Raw genomic sequence first — 15648 nt, forward strand, 5'->3', positions numbered from 1 at the left:
CAGGAGGTCGAGACACGTTGCGCTGGGTCAACCTGCTGCACAAGATCTTCTTGCAGTGTTGAGAAGCAAGGAGGTGAGCTTGAGGACTAAGGAGTGCCTGACCCGAGCCAGGCATTTTCAATGGCCTCAATAGTTTCAATATTCATATGCATATTGAATAGGGAAGACCAAAGAAGAGCCGATGCGTCTGAATTGAGGTGTTGGAGAAGAACACCTAAAGTCCCACGGACTGCCAAGAACAAAAAACATCTCCCTTGGAAGAAACATGACCAGAGTGCTCCTGGGAGGCAAGGACGGCAAGAAGACTTTGCCGCGCGTACTGTGGACGTGTTGCCAGGAGAGACCAGTCCCTGGAAGAAGGACTTCATGATTGGCAAAGGAGACGGACCAACCCCACGGCTGCAACAATGGGCTCAGCACAGGATCGATTGTGAGTATGGCGCAGGGCCGAGCAGTGTTTTGTTCTGTTGTGCACAGGGTCACTGTGGGTCGGAGCCGACTCCGTGGCACCTAGCAACAATAAGCATCCTGAATTCACTGACCCAGAGTCACCCCAGTCGGAAAGCGTACGGGTCCAGATGTTCGAATCTGGAGCCTGCAGTCCTTGTCCCTTCTACACTGTTATTACCTGAAAGGCTTTGGGCCTCGGTTTCCTCCTCGAGATGAGAAGCCCCCTCTACCCAACTCGCAGGCTTGTTATGAAGATCCAATGAGAGTTAGCCTTCGGAAACGTGTTTAGTTATCAGGGCACAATAAAAATCTAAAATAACAACGATAAGAACAGTTGTCCAATAAGCCCCGGCCCGCACCATCTGAATTCACCGACGGGGAATGGCATCGGCCTTGCTCGCCGTGAAATGTACAAAGAAGGCCTCTCCTCAGTCCTCGGTTCTTTTTTAAAAAATCATTTTATTGGGGCTCATACAACTCTTATCACAATCCATACATACATCAATTGTGTAAAACACATTTGTACATTCATTGCCCTCATCATTCTCAAAACATTTGCTCTCCACCCAAGCCCCTGGCATCAGCTCCTCATTTTCCCTCTCCCTCCCTGCAAACCCCTCCATGAACCTTTGATAATTTATAAATTATTATTTTGTCATATCTTACATTGTCTGACGTCTCCCTTCACTCACTTTTCTGTTGTCTGTTCCCCAGGGAGGTGGTTATATGTAGATCCTTGTAATTGGTTCCCCCTCTTTACCCCACCTTCCCTCCACCCTCCAGGTATCACCACTCTCACCACTGGTCCTGAAAGGGTCATCTCTCCTGGATTCCCTGTGTTTCCAGTTCCTATCTGTACCTGTGTACATCCCCTGGTCTAGCTAGATTTGTAAGGTAGAATTGGGATCATGATAGTGGGAGGGGGAGGAATCACTTATGAACTAGAGGAAAGTTGTATGTTTCATTGTTGCTACACTGCACCCTGACTGGCTCAACTCCTCCCCGTGACCCTTCTGTAAGGGGATGTCCAGTTGCCTACAGATGGGCTTTGGGTCTCCACTCTGCACTCCCCCTCATTCACAATATGATTTTTTAGTTCTTTGATGCCTGAGACCTCAACCCTTTGACACCTCGTGATCGCATAGGCTGGTGTGCTTCTTCCATGGGGGCTTTGTTGCTTCTGAGCTAGATGGCCGCTTGTTTACCTTCAAACCTTTACGATCCCAGACACTATATCTTTTAATAACGGGACTCCATCAGCTTTCTTCACCACATTTGCTTATGCACCCATTTGTCTTCAGTGAGCACACAATGATAAGATTTTTTGTTCTTTGATATCTGATAACTGATCCCTTCAGTGCTGCGTGATCACACAGGCTGGTGTACTTCTTCCATGTGGGCTTTGTTGCTTCTGAGCTAGATGGCCGCTTGTTTACCTTCAAGCCTTTAAGACCCCAGATGCTATATCTTTTGATAGCCGGGCTCCATCAGCTTTCTTCACCACATTTGCTTATGCACCCATTTGTCTTCAGTGATCTTATCGTGAGGTGAGCAAACAATTCTATGATTTTTTGTTCTTTGATGCCTGATAACTGATCCCTTCAGCACCTCGTGATCACACATGCTGGTGTGCTTCTTCCATGTGGGCTTTGTTGCTTCTGAGCTAGATGGCCGCTTGTTTACCTTCAAGCTTTTAAGACCCCAGATGCTATATCTTTTGATAGCTGGGCTCCCAGGCCTCAGTTCTAAGGTGCATCTTGGCTGTACTTCCTCTAAGACGAAGTTGCTCCTTTTTCTGGTTGCCCACAGATTTACTATTCTTTGTCAACACCCAAGGCACCGATCCTTCTGTCTTCCTCATTCACTGTCCCTCTTTCCATGCATAGGATCCCGCCCACCTGAGTCTTCAAAGTGATGTCTCTGCTTTGTATCACTTTAAAGCAGCTGTTCTCAACCTGTGGGTTGGGACCCCATGGGGGGGTGGCCTAACGACCCTTTCACAGGAGTCGCCCGATTCGTAACAGTATCAAAATGACAGTGATGAAGTAGCAACGAAAATAATGTTATGGTCGGAGGGGTCACCACCACCTGAGGTGGAGGCGTGAGGAAGGTGGGGAACCACCAAATCAAAGCAATCTTTCGCAGCACATCTGCCCGATGCAAGCGGACGTTTGATTCCTTCCAGCGGCTTCCCTGAGTGTGGCCTGTGGATCCACGTGACACAAAATCCTCACCAGCGGCAGCCTTTTCTCCCTTGGTCAGGATGCTGCTGACTGGCCCAGCTGGGAGGGACTTAGTTTTCAGGTTGAGGTGTTACCCATATGGAAGGCCGCAGTCTTTGATCTTCATCCGAAAGGGCTTTAAGTCAGCTCACAGAGGGGAAGCAGGACACTGACCAGGACTCCACACCGCAGGGAGTGCTGGCAACACTCCTCTCTGGGCGAGGTCCAGGAGCAGCTGGTCCAGGGCGTCCTCTCAGGAGGCTCCCTGTAGATGAAGCAGTAAAGATGCGCGCGGGCCAACGGGATGGCGATGGCGTTTCTCGTGCGTACCATGCACCGTGCTGGGGCCCGCGGGAGGAGGGGCACATGAGACCTGGGCCCCAAACCATTCCACGTGGAGTCCCAAGTGCGAAGATAACCAACTGCGAGGCTGTCCCTGGTGATGGAGTGCCAGTGCCCCCGAAAAAGGTGTCAAACGCCCCACGTTCCCATCAGGGCGGCATCTTCTTCAATCTTTTTGTATTGTTTCTTGTTCTTTAACTGGGTTGAAATACAACACTATAAAATTTGGCGTTTTCACCATTTTCCAGTACACAACCGGGTGACATGAATCACACAGATCTCATACAGCCATCACAGTGGGGTTCCAAACATTTCCATCTCTCCAAACAGAAATTCTGTGCCCATTAACAATCACTTTCCACTTCTCCCCACCCCCACCTCGCCAGGCCCCACCCCCAACCACTAACCTACTTTCCGTCTCCGTCTATTCTAGATACTTCCAGTGAGTGGGGCCGCTCAAGACGTGTCCTCTGTGTCGGGCTTCTTTCACACGGCAGCACCCTCTCGAAGTTCACCCGTGCTGAAACCTGGGGCAGAATACCAGGCCTCTCTGTGGTGGACAGTACACTGCATTACACACACTTTCCACACTTTGCTGACCCGCCCGTCTCTGGATGGACGCGGGGGTTGTTCCCACCTTGTGGCTACAGTGAATAATGCTGTGACGAGCACTAGTGTCGTCTTGGGGTCTTTTGTTGCGTACGTTTCCTGCGCATCCGAGGAGGGGGATGATCCTCAATGGACAGGAGGGAAAGAAGACTCTCAGAGAGGTGAGTTCACCCGCCCAGGAGCCCACCGCAAGTTCAAGTCGATGGTCAGTACTGGAATGCTGGCATCTCAGTTCCCCGCCCAGAACTTCTAGGAAAAGAACAAAAACATTTCAGGACTTCTTGAAATGCCATACAATAGGAGGAAAAATAATAATTGGCCCAGAACAAAGAAGTCAAAGTCTTAAAAAAATAGACATTTACAGAACATGAAATATGTGTTCACCAGGGTTACTCTAGGACAGAGCCCTTCCCTTGGCTCTGCACAACTGTCTTGATATTTCCTGTTTCTTGGCAGTTTTATGGCTTGATTAAACAACATGAAGATAAAGATTAAAAACATTAAAAAGTTAAAAACTAGGGGGAAAAAAGCAGCCAACATGGGGGGGGGCTATTGGCGAGACAGAAATGTGACCCATGTGCTGTAGGGTGGAGCATTCCTGACACTGAAAAGGTGACATCCCATGTAGATCTCGGAGGGCTCCTCAGAAATGCCTGCCATCCACTCTGAGGGATTTAAACTCGGAGTCCTGCCCAGAGAATCACACAGGCACCTGGACAGGCCTGCCCATAGCAGCTCTCTGTCATGGCGAAGGCCTGGGCCCAGCTCAGACGTCTGCCACAGAGGGACGGGGTAAGCGAGCGGCGGTCCATCCCTGCCATGGAATCCTACTCAGCAATGGAAAATGAACAGACTCTGGACGTGAGCAACACCCCCAGGCAGGCACTGCCTGGCCGGAGAGCAGCCTTTACTGTCCCTGGGATCCCCACTCACCACTGACCCAGGGTCAGGACCAGACTCTGCCCCCAGCTGAGCCACTCCAGCTGAGCCAGTGTTCTCCAGGCTCCAGCTGACACCACCTGAGGCTCTGGTGAGCTCCAGGTGTTTGATACAAGCACAGGTGTAAGCCTCCCCTCCCCTGCCCTGCAGTCTTCTCCTCCATCTCCCATCCCCCTCCTAGGCCCATGCTGCCAAAAGGTCTCTCTTTCTCTTTTGGTCTCCACGGTGGAGGTGGAGAAGAGGACTCTGCCCAGCCTCTGCCCAAGACTGCTCGCCCAACCGGACTTGAACTTGGTGTTTCCTGGCGCCTAATAGGATTCTACCTGCCGCTGCCTGGAAGTCCATTTTTAAAGCGGGCTGGCCTGGACTGGACGTCAGAAGGAAGGGGGAGGGAAGCAGGGCCAGGCTCAGCCTGGGGGCTGCATTGTTCTCCAGGCATTGTTCTCCAGGCACCACTTGCCCCAAGGCCCCCACTGGCCCCCGCGGGAATCAAATGAGATTGTTTGTTCCAAGACCAGGCTCTTCAGGTGCGCTAGGCGGGGACAACGTAGGTGACTGTGGTCTTTCTGCCACAGGAAAGAGGAAGGAACTTCTGCTCCGTGCAGGCCCGCATCAACAATGAGCTCCGGAGCCAGCCAGCGCTGGGCAAAGAGGAAAAGAGCACAGTTTCCATGGCGATAAATCACCAGGAGAGTCGGCAATAGATCCTTTCCTTCCCCAGGACCATCCCCCACCCCCCCCCAGTGTCACATAGGCTGATTAACTGCCTGCTGCCTCTGCAGGCAGAGCCCCTGGGGCACAGGGAGAGGAAGGAGGAGGCCACAGCCAGATGGAGGACAAACTGAACCATCCCTGCTGATGAGCCAAGAAGTAAAGGGCTGAGACTCTCTTAGCTGCACGACAGCAGCGCAGGTGCCTCAAGGGATGGGGTGGGGGGGGAAGTCTGGGAGCAGGGGTCCACCCTCCAATGCATGCCACCAACACGGTCCCATGAACACATGCATAGGAAATGGGGATCCGAGCAGAAACAGACCCGTGTGATGTTGAATCAGACCGTCGTCTGCTTGACCATGGCGAGCACACCACCATCCAGAGGAGCCGTGTGGCCAATGCTGCCAAAAAGAATCTTGATTGACACGGCGATCCGAGGTAGGATGTTGTCTGCGGTGGGCTGATATTGATCCATCTTCGAGGACATCTCGCCAACACACAACTATTCTCCAAAGTACGCACCAACCGCAAAGCTAGGCCCCGTCGTCAGGAGAGACGTGTCCCTGGAGAAGGACGTCATGTTTGGTAAAGTGGAGGGGCAGCAGACAGGAAGGCCCTCAGGAGATGGACGGACGCGGTGGCTGCAACAAGGGGCTCAGGAGGAACAATTGAGAGGATGGTGCCGGGCCGGCAGGGCCTCATTCTGTTGTACACAGGTTCCGATGGGTCGGAACCGACGTGATGGCACCTAACAACAGTCCAAGGGGGGTTCTGATGTGTCCCTCAAAAAGGGCTAGCATGTGCCCCTGATGCCCTTCATGGAAGAGCTCTTGTTATGTGCTGGGCTGCTAACCTCAAGTCAGCGGTTTGAAACCACCTGCTGCTCTGGGGGAGAAGGAAGAGGCTTTCTACTCCTGTAAAGAGTCTTGGACTCCACACGGCCGCTCTGCTCTAGCCTGTGGGGCAGCTAGGAATTGGAGTGCGGGTGGAGTTTTGTGCTCTTGGAGACACTGAGTTGTATAAAGCTGCGGTATTGCGGCAGCGGCGGTGATATGCCCTCAACCCAACTGGGACTCTTAGCGACCCCGCAGGGGAGAGTAGAACTGCCCCCAGAGGATGCCCAAGGCGGTAATCTTTCTGGAAACAGATCACCACCTCTCTCTCTCTCTCTCTTTCTCCCTCTCTGAGAAGCAGCTGGTGGCTTTGAACCCTTGACCGTTAAATTAACAGCAGAGTGCTTCACCAGGCATCAGTCGCCCGTTAAGAACTGCAGAAGAAACACGCCCGGTGAGGGTGAGCCGTAGACAGAGACACCTTGCCAAGCCCGCCAGGAACTACACAACCCCCTGAGTCGTGGGCCGTCCTCAGAGCCTCCTTCCACTGCCCAACACAGGCTCTTGTTTTCTAAAGAAAGATTCAGTCAAGCAAACCTCTGAAAGGTCCTTTGTTCGCTCTTGCTGAAGGTCCTTTGTTCTGCTCTTGCTGGTTCCTCATCACTGGACCTTGTTCTTTGGGCTCTGACCTGTGCGTATGCTGTTCCCTGTGTTTGGAATACCCTTCCCTGCTTCTCTGGCCATCTCACTCCCCAGGCAAGATCACTGAGCCCTTCCTCCCAGGGGCTCTGATGCCTGAGTCAAACACATCACAGCCACGCGGAGGCGTGGGTGGGGGAACGGCTCTGCTCACCCCCCACCGGCTGTGTGAGTGTGGAGAACTTACTTCACCGCTCGGAGCACCCGTTTCAGAGCGAAGGCAAGACACGACGCACTGTAAACCAAAGCCAAACCCACAGCCCTCAAGCCAATTTGAACTCACAGCCACCCTAATGCGGGGTTTCTGCGAAGAAAATCCTTATGGGAGCAGATAGTCCCACCTTTCTCCCTGTGATAGGTAGGTTTGTGCTGACCTGGCCAATGAACACACGTGGGATTCATTGAAGTGGGGAGAGGTAAATGGCTCCGCGAGCCTCGCCTGATCTCTTGCTCTTTGATGATCGGACCAGTGTGTGGCTACCTTAGCTTGTTCTCTGCCTCAGTTTGCAAGCTACACTACCTGAGGGACACCTCACCTGAGGACTGTGTCGCTGTAGCTTGAGGTTCCTTCACGACCTGCTTCCCCACGCTACTGGAGTATACATCGCTAGATGGGGACTGTCGGACCGTGTCATCTGGCTGACTGTTGGTGACCTACCTGCCTTGCTGTTTGCTGCCTGTGGCCGGATTGACTGAATTGCTCTACAGAGGACTCAGCTGTCTGCCTCCTTGACTTGCACCCAATGGCCCTCAAGACTTGGAGGACTGCCAGTGTATTCGCTGTCTCATGGAAGTGAGTTGCACTGAGCCATCTGTACTGCTCTATAGACTAATTCGCTAGCTTGGGTCAGAAGCACTCTGGAGAACCCAAACCAGGACATTAATGATTATATATATTATTTATATTTATTATATGATTATAAGGATTATATATGATTATAAAGATTATATATTATATATAATCATTAAAATGGAGATATATATGGATAAGTTTATATAGCAACAAGGAATATAACAGCAAATTAGCCCACAGACAGCAGCACAGAGAGCTCAGTCCAACTCAAGTCCATAAGTCCCTCTTCACGCAGCCACATGCAATGATGCAGAATGCAGGAAGAGCCCAGGCACAGAGTTGTGTGGATCCAATGGTGGTGGCCGCATCACAGGGTTCACACAGGTCTCAAGGTGGCTCATCAACAGGTAGGTGAGGGAAGAGAGGTGCCAGCCTCCAGAGAGCCATTTACCTTGATCACACCTCCAGAGGAGGTCCTCAAGCTGTGCCACATACACAAAACTATCACAAGTACCTTTGTCTTCAAAGTAACGTCCGTTGCTTTGTAACACCGGAAAGAGGTCTTCTACAGCAGATTGGCCCTGTGCAATGTCTCTTTTGACAAGTCAAGAGAGACTGCTGCTTCCATAAGCATTGATTGTGGATACAAGTGAGACAACTTGACAACTCCAATCTTTTCTCCCTTTATCATATTATCTATTGGTCCAGTTGTGAGGATTTTACTTTTCCTTACACTGAGTGGTAATCTGAGGTAGTTAGTTTATTGTGCCAACCAGGCTGATAAACACATGTGGGGTTAATGGAAGGGCGGAGGGATAAATGACTCTGTGAACCTCACCTTTCTAGTTCTCGGGTCTCTTGCTTTGTGATGGTTGGACCAGGGTGCAGCTGCCTTAGCAGTTCCCTGCTTCAGCTGGCAAGACTCACTTCCTGCAAGACATCCCCAAGGAGAAGCTGCATGGACCTACCCCGATGCAACCCTGGGTGCTGGATCACCCGTGTGGAGACCCCTGCCAGCGCCGAGATGCTTACACGTTCACTGACTCAGCTTTCCTCCTGCAGTCGGCATCATTGTGTGTATTTTGTGAGATGGAGAACTTTGTGGACTGGTGTTGGACATTAATGGGTTAATGCTGGGCTTGTTGGGCAGCACTGGGTTGGGATGTTTTCTTGATGCACACTTAACTTTTATATAAAACGCTCTCTTATACATGAGTTTCTGTGGATTTGTTTCTCTAAAGTACGCAGACTAACACATAATCTATATGGAAGGCTGCCATCAGCATATTCATCAGCAAGTACTTCAGGTCCTCCTCGCTTTCATCAAGCAAGGTTGTATCATCTGCATATTGCAGGTTGTTAATGAGCCTTCCTCTAGCCCTGATACTGCATTCTTCATAGAATCCAGCTTCTCTGATGTTTGCTCAGCATGTAAACTGAATAAATATAGTGAAAGGATACAACCTTGAAGCACATCATTTCCTGGGTTTTAAACCATGCAGTATTCCCTTGTTCTGGTCTCACAACGATCTCTTGTTCCATGTACAAGTTCTACATGAACACAATGAAGTATTCTGACATTCCCATTCTTCTCACACCTATCCATAACTTTTATGATCCAGTCTAATGCTTTTGCATAGTCAATAAAATACAAGTAAACATATTTCTGGTAGTTTCTACTTGCAGCCAAGAGCCATCTGATGTCAGCAATGATCCCTCTTGTTCCGTGTCCTCTTCTGACTCCCATCCTGAACCTGTGGCAACCTGTGTCAATGTACTGCTGCAATCATTGTTGGATGATCTTCAGCAAAACTTGACTTGCATGTGATACCAATGATAGCGTTCTATAATTTGCACATTCTGTTGCGTCACCTTTCTTTGGAATGGGTACAAATATGGATCTCTTCGGGTCAGTTGGCCAAGTAGCTGCCAATGCACCAAATCGTATCCTGAAATGTTCTTAAAATTCAAGGTCATATGTTAGCTCTTGTGGACTTGCTTTATTTTTTTCAACTTCAACTTGAATTTACATATGCGCAATTGATGGTCTGTTCCACGGTCGGGTCCTGGCCTGGTTTTAGCTGCTGATGCTGAGCGTCTCCACTGTCTCTTCCCACAGATACAGTCAATTTGATTTCTATGTTTTCCATCCTGAATAGTCTACATGTATAGTCACCATTTGTGTTGCTGAGAAAATGTATTTGTAATAAAGAAACTGTTGGTTTTGCAAAATTCTATCACATGATCTCTAGTTTCTTTTCTATCACCAAGAACTTACTTCACAATGACCGTACCTTCCTCTTTGCTTCCAATGGTTTTATTCCAATCACCAGTAATTACCAATGCACCTTGATGGCATATTTGATCAACTTCAGACTAAAGACTCGGGTAGAGTTCTTCAGTTTCTGCATCACTCACTTTAGTGGTTGTGTATAAACTTTAATCATATTCATATTGACTGGATTTCCTAGTGTGTGGACAGACATCATCCTATCACAGAAAGCATTGATAGTACCTGCCTTCTAATACCAAACCAAAAACAAACTCATTGCCCATCAAGTCATTTCTGACCCCTGGTGACGTCACAGAGCAGAGTAGAACTGCCCCTGTGGGTTTCTAAAATTGTAACTCTTTGCAGAGTAGAAAGCCCCCTCTTTCTCCTGCCTGGGGGATTTGAACTGCCAACCTTGCAGTTAGCAGCCCAAGGTGTAACCCTCTACACCATCTGCATTATAGCACAGCATCCCCCAAATCTATTCCGAGCTTTGGTGAGGATTAAAGCATTTGGAAAGTTATTGCCCAGGAAACAGTCATTAATGCAGGGGCCATCTATCACGAGTAATCCCGGAATCCAATGCATCAGCTTGCAATGGCTGTTCAGCAAAGCTATGCTCAACCAAGGATGAATTCATGGGGGGCTGCTTTTCAGCTGCTGATGCTGACCTGTGGCTGAGCTAGGCACTGTAGCTAGGCACCTTAGCTTGCAATATTTCATTTTGCTAGGTCACTGCACAACAGGACTGGAGTAGCCATGGCTTGGCATTGCCACCATAGTGTGCACTCTCCTTGAAAAGCCCCTTGATGGTCCAATATATCTTCCAACCTCCTATCCTGCCCTAGCCCAGGAACCTGGAAAGTACCTCCTCCCCCTCTCAGGCTGGAAGGCTCTCAGCCTCCCCCCGGGCTCGTTACTGATGTGTCCTGTAAACACCCCAAAAGGAAAATAATCCATACCCGTGTACCTGCAACCCAGAGGCCCCTCTGATAACAAAAGGCAAACCCCACGCTGGGCAGCCAGGCTCACAGGCGACCACTTGGAGAAGTGAAACCCAACCCTGTTTGCAAAACCTGAGTGATGTGTATTATCGAACCACGGGTGACCCTGCTGGACTTTGACATCCCAGTGACGTCACACAACCCACCACAGGATGACAGGTGGACAGACCAATGGACAGCATTGTACCCATCGCACGGGTGTTGGCTGAAAGTGGAGAACCCGGGAGTTGCGGACTTGTGTTTTATTAGGATGAAAGGCATTGGGTGGTGTGGATCATCGTAAACTGTGGGTAAGATTTCAGAGAATGTCAATTCCACAACACTGGACTGTGCTCGTGTGAAGTCTGGCTCTGGCCAAAAGGCAGTCGTTCAAACCGAACGAGGCGCTAAAATCAGGAAAGTGCTGGTGCAGAACGTCCACATGGATCAAGAGGCAGTTGTACAAATAAAGCAAGGGGATACAGTCTGGTTGTGAGAGTCAGGGAAACAAACCCCCAGAAACTCCTGTATAAGAGAGTTTTATGTAAAGGGTAAGTGCGCATCAAGAAAACATCCCAACCCAGTGCTGCCCAATAAGTCCAACATTAACCCGTTAACCCATATGTCCAACACCAATCCACAAAGTCCTCCTCCATCTCACAAAACAGACACAATGATGCCGGCTGCAGGAGGAAAGCCGGATCAGTGAGTGTGTAAGCATCTCAGCACTGGCAGGGGTCTCCCCACAGCTCCTCCAGGGCTTCAGCAGGGTAGGTCCATGTGGCTTCTCCTTGGGGATGTCTTGCAGGAAGTGAGCCTTGCCAGCTGAAGCAGGGAACTGGCTAAGGCAGCTGCACCCTGATCTGACCACAAAGCAAGAGACCTGAGAACTAGAAAGGCGAGGCTCACAGAGCCATTTATCCCTCCGCCCTTCAACTAACCCCACATGTGTTTATCAGCCAGGTTGACACAATAAAAGAACTACCTCACTGGTTTAAAATCAGGAAGGTGTGAGTCGGGGTTGTGCCCTTTTACCATACCTAATCGGTTAAGGATTATTTTCTGTCCGGAGCCATGAGGCCCGACCATTGCTTGGAATTTTAATAGGACTTGCCTGGAGCCGTGAGGCCCTGCCGTTACTTGGAATTTATTAGGCTGAGCTCTGGGCATTCTTCTACCCCAGCCTACGTGACAGAGCACTGCAGCTGTAAAGCTTGAGCAAACAAGGGGTAATGCTCTTTAGATATGCACCCGTGTCCTGCATCCCCTTGATTGGGCAAAAGATCGTCTTCCCCTATGCTTGATTTGCATGTACATGCCATTCCTCTGCGTACCTAATTGAAGACTGTAAGCCCTTACTGACTCATGGGCAGGGCACGCTCCCCTGAACTCCTTGATTGGCCTGTTGCCAAGGTAGCCTAATCTGCATGTGCAGCTGAGGCTGCCCCCTTGGCTGGCCCTTATAAGCTGTGACTCTTTGTTCATTAAAACAGGACTTGATCAGGATATTGTCTTGTCCTCATTCTCCGTGCCTCTTGTACCCCCCAATTCCCACTCTCTCCCCCAGGACCCACGGTGAACGTCCCGCGGGACGGGACAATTTTCTGAGCAAATTATCCCAGAAGTTGGACGATATGAAGAAGAATGAAGCCGGATGGAAAGAAGGCTTATTAACTAACAGCCAGCGATATGCAGATGACAGTCTTGTGTGAGGAGGACTCAAGGTCCTTGCTGACGTAGATCAAAGATGACAGCCTTTCATATAGGGCAGAACTCAGTACCGAGAAAACAGGAGCCTCACAATGGGACCAGGGGGCAGCATTGTGATGAACGGAGAGAAGACTGCAGCTGTCAGGTACATCATTGCACTTGGATCCACAAACCACGCTGTGTCGATCCCGCAGAACCAGGCACTGTTTTGTTCAGAAATCAACAGCACCCGTGCAACGACCAAGCATATCTGCTTCAAAAGATGTTGTTGTTGTTGTTAGGTGACGGAGGTCCATTCCAACTCACCATGACCATACCGCCTGCTCCTGCCTCACCATTGTTCAGACATGTGAGCCCCTGACTGAGCCACTGTGGCAACCCTTCCTTTTCTTCACTGCCCTTCAAAATACAGCCTTCCCAAAATCGCGGCGGACGGGGCAGAGCTGGGGCTGGGCAGGGACTGACTGTCAACAGGCAGGAGCCACATTGTGGAGCGACGGAAATGCTTTACAACTGGAATGGTGGTGGTCATGGTATGACTCTGCAGAGGGACTAAAATAGGATTCCACAGATGCAGCAAATACAAACACAGGATGGCCAGTTAAATCCGCAAGTCTCATAAACAAGCATTTATTTCTTCAGTGCATGTATGTTCCAAATATTGCACAGGACATACTTGTACTAAAAAGCACTTGTTCACCTGAAATCCCAGTGTAAGTGAGTGTTCTGTGTTTGAGCTTGCAATCTTAACAAATAAACAAGTTTAATGGGGGAAGGGATTGCAAAGCTGTGTGGGATAATATCATTAGCTTCCAATCTCATTTTCCCCACAAACTTTTTCAAGGGCCCTCCTATTTAGTAACACTTAAAAAAGTTCACCCAGCTCTTAGAATACTGCTACTTAAAATGTGTGTGTGTGTCTGTAATTTTCCTTTGGCACACCCTCTCACCTCTCCAACTCCTGGCAAAATACTTCTTCAAAAGTGACCCTACCCAGACCCAAGCCCAGAAGAGTCTCCGATGTTGAAAGGCTTTGTTATCCTGGGGCCTGGGCTCACAGAGACGGGGCCTTGAGGTCAGTGACATCGCAGGGGCCCACCAGGGGGTTGGCTGGGTGCTCCAAATGCTACAATCACTTCCAATTTGCTGCCAGCACGTTAGCAAAATGTGCAATCATTTCATTCTCCCAGGCTGGGTGGTCACTATATGCCCTATGCAGGCTAGGTGGCGGGCTGCAAAAGAACCCCTGAGGGGGTGCGTTACACCCATTCCAACACACACACACTCAGAGCAAAACAGTGGGAAACTTTAAATTTTTTTCTCTCTCCCTCCTGTGGGAAAAGAACTTTTTATCAAACCCTGTAATAACATTAACTTTTATACTCAGATCTATGGAGTTTTCCAAGGGAATTGCCTTTTGCAATCAGTAAAAGTTGGTGGGTTGGGTTTTTTTAGATGTAAGGTTTCACTCATTGAAATACAATGCCACCTGCCGGCAGCTCTGGCTCTGAGCAATCAGTCCAGGTCCCTAATTCTGACCAACAGTCAACATGATGGTAATCTGTTCTTGAAAACTCACCCCATCTGAGGTCTCATTTTCAAGACTAGCTGAAGGGGCTGTCGGTGTCTACTTATACATTTGTCTCTTTAATGACCATCTGCAAACTCGCTCTTTTATTGAATAAATAGGATCCATCAATATTCTATTCTGTCCTCCGGACTTCTGGGGCACCCATGGATTTCATAAAAACTGGCTGCTTCATGAACTACAAACTCGGAATCCATTATTTCTTAGCCCACCAACTACATAAACAAGACAACTTAAGCATTTAAAGCTGGGAAGAGAAGTGCTCTTGAACTAGGTCAATTCTCATCTGTGTTGGCCCAAGGATGTAGCTAGACCAACAGTGCCTCACTTGGGAGTTGGGGGGGCAGGGTGGCAGAAGTGAGAGGTCAATGAAAGAGGCGCCAAGGGTGGGCTAAGGCAGCATCCTCTGGACGAAATGCCTCTAGTGATTCCCGGCACTTGCTGGCAGTGGGCTGAGCCCTGTGAGGTTGGACAGCCATTGTGAGTCTGGGACTCAGCCTGGAAACTCCTGCTCCAACCACCCAGCAAGAGATTCCTCAGCTTCTTTTTTTATAAGAAAGAGATTTACCGCAACCTAGCTAGCTTGTCTCTTGTCTACTAGGAACGTTACTTATTTATCTTTTAAAGTGTTATATCAGTCCCTGGGGCGTTTTATTTTGGCACCGAGTTTCATGAACCAGTGAAGAACCCTTCTGCAGGTGCCCAGGGGAGGAGAGGGGGAGCAACGGGGAAATAATCAAATGGAAACCTTGGAAGCTACTCATACAAAAGAAAACATTTTCAACAACTGAGTTCAGGAAAGTTCACATCACACTTCAGATATAAAAGCGGCACAAGAGAAAAAGTGGTCAATGGCTCTAGCTGTCACAATGAGATAGCATTCACACCCACTAGGGTGGCTGAAAAATAAAACCCCAAACACTAACACCACCAAATAGTAATGCGAATGTAGAACCAGGAGAAGGTTCTCAGACATGGCTGCTGGGACCATTGATGGCTCAGGCAGACCGGAGAGCTGTTTGATCGCCTCTTTCACGGTAAGTTTGTGCCGACGCTACGGCCCAGCAATTACACACCTGCTCTTAGAAGAGAAATTGCAATATGTGGCCACAGAAAACCTTCATCAAGAATGCTGGTAACAGCCTGACTCAAAATAGCCAACAACTGGAAACAATCCAGATGTCCATCAAAAGGTGGATGGATAAATAAATTATAGTTAGTATAGGCAAGCAATAGAAGACTGCACAGCAATTTTGTTTTTTTAAAAAACACACATCACTGATATACACACATAAATAAAAATAGAAAAAATAAGTATTACTATTGTTAAGTGCCATCAAGACCATTCTAATTCATCGGGATCCTGTGCCCACCAGAACGAAACCCCGCCTGGTCCTGGGCCATCTGGCAATTGGTGCTCTGTTTGAGCCCATGGCCACACCCATCGTGTCAAGCCACCTCCTTTTTGGATGAGACAGCTAGACAGGCAGACAGACA

Source organism: Tenrec ecaudatus, chromosome 10, assembly GCF_050624435.1.
Source record: "Tenrec ecaudatus isolate mTenEca1 chromosome 10, mTenEca1.hap1, whole genome shotgun sequence".
Lineage (NCBI taxonomy): Eukaryota > Metazoa > Chordata > Mammalia > Afrosoricida > Tenrecidae > Tenrec > Tenrec ecaudatus.